Source organism: Jatropha curcas, chromosome 3, assembly GCF_041381405.1.
Source record: "Jatropha curcas cultivar XTBG-Jc1 chromosome 3, XTBG_Jcur_1.0, whole genome shotgun sequence".
NCBI classification, from domain to species: Eukaryota; Viridiplantae; Streptophyta; class Magnoliopsida; order Malpighiales; family Euphorbiaceae; genus Jatropha; species Jatropha curcas.
In genome coordinates this window covers 21,250,641-21,252,810 of record NC_143153.1, presented here as the reverse complement: position 1 = coordinate 21,252,810, position 2,170 = coordinate 21,250,641, and positions in this window count along the sequence as shown.

Sequence of the window (2,170 nt, the reverse complement as noted above, 5' to 3'; positions counted from 1 at the left end):
AAAAATACAAAAGATGTTAAAGAACTTACCTAATCCTCAGATTGAGGATTGTAAATGGATCAAATGTCTTAACAAATGATGTTTAAGATCTCCCAGAAGCTTTGTTTCCAAGGATTTAAGTGTGTTTTCTTTATCTTTTGATTTTTTTTCTCTTTTTCTCTCTTTTTATGATTTGATTCACCTAGAATTGATATCTAATGGCAATTTTCCTTCAAATCAACTCACAAGAGTGTTTGGAGAAAAATGTGGCCGTAGAGAGTGTTTTTAGGGTTTCAAAATCGTGAAGTTGTGTGAAAATTGTGAGAAAGAGATGTATTTATAGAGCTAGGTCAGGACACTGTAGCACAACGCAGCTCTCTCTCTCTTTTTTTTTTTAATCCTTGGATTGAAAGGCTTCTAGATAGCATTAACCCATTCATCCTCGTGTCCTCATCGGATCAGGCGGGGTAGAAAAAACACGCGTCAACAACATCAGATGTGCATGAACTAAGATACTTATGAAGCATGAACTATGTTAATATCTATTGTATTGTATGTGCTTATGAACGTAGAATATGTATTATGAATATAATAAGATTGTAAATCTATGAAGTATGACATGTTGAACTCTGGACCTTAGATAACTTTGTTGAGCATATTTTTCAGTGAAACATACTTGTTTTTTGTTTATGGATTGCATATAAATGTTGAGCACCACTGAGTTTTATACTCAGCACGATGATTTTTATCTCACATAGGTTGAAGATCCTAATTTGCTGTTGATTTCAAGTTCCTGCATACAAAGGACAAAGTTTTCAGACCTCCAATCTTAAGTATAAGTCTCTATATGATGCTCGTGGCATGTGTTAGTTTGGGTTAATGAGAGTAATGGTTTTTCTATTAGGGAATTGTGATAGATATGTTTAAGTACTTTGGTTTATTTTGGATTTAAATTCTCATAAGTTGTATGTCTAAGATTTTGGATTTGGATTTGAGACTTTATTTGACAATTTGAAATTATATTTTGAACTTTCTTTGCAATAAAGGTTTGGTATATCAGGTGGATGATGTTTTTATATAACTTGTCTACTTGTATTTGTGAACCCCTCCCCGAGGTGGATCCCGAGACTATGTCATGTTGATGAACTAACCGATGGATGAATGCTTTGCAAGGTAAGTGATGGATTAATGAAATGTTTATGTGATTTTGACTTGCCACCCGGGGTGAAATCCCGAACGTGCCTACGTACTTCCGTTTGAATGGAAGATCAAAGTCAACGTAGTTCGACAGGCCTTCTTTGAAGGGCTTTGAATGGGTATGCTTTATGCATGAGTGTGTGTATGCTTTGTGCATGATTTTGTGTATGCTTTGTGCATTTTGTGTGTATGCTTTATGCATGATTTTGTGTATGCTTCGTGCATGATTGTGTGTATGCTTCGTGCATGATTTTTGTTTAGGCATTTTGCCAAAGAGTTGATTGATTTGATTTTAGGCATTTGATGCCAAAAATGTTGATTTTGATTGATTTTAAGGCATTTTGCCAAAAAGATTGATTTAGGCAATTAGATTGCCAAAATGATTGATTTTAGGCGATTGTCGCCAAAATGATTGATTTATTTTATGGCGTTTTGCCAAAAATGTTGATTTAAGCGATTTGTCGCTAAAATGGTTGATTTTAGGCCTTTGGCCAAAATTGTCCGGTTTTACGGCTTTGAGCCGAAAATGGTTGATTTTAAAGGCATTTTGTCAAAAATGTCGATTTTACGCGATTTGTCGCTAAAATGGTTGATTTTAGGCCTTTGGCCGAAAGTTGGTTCATTTTAAGGCATTTTGCCAAAAATGTCGATTTTATGGCTTTGAGCCGAAAATGTGTTGTTTTAGGCAATTAGTTTGCCAAAATGTGCGATTTAGGCTTTAATGCCACGATTATCGATTAATCGGGCGTTCGAGCTTAATCACAATTTACTGTTTAAACATGATTGATTAAAGCTTTTAGCCACAATTATTGATTAATTGGACTTAAGCCGGATTTGTTCGAAATAAGGCAGTTGAACCGTAGTTATTAATTAACTAGGCTCTTTTAGCCAATATTGTCGGATTTAAACTTTAATACCACGATTATTGATTAACCGGGCATTTAAGCTTAATCAAATTAATTAAGGCAGTTTATTTACCAAAAATAATGACGTG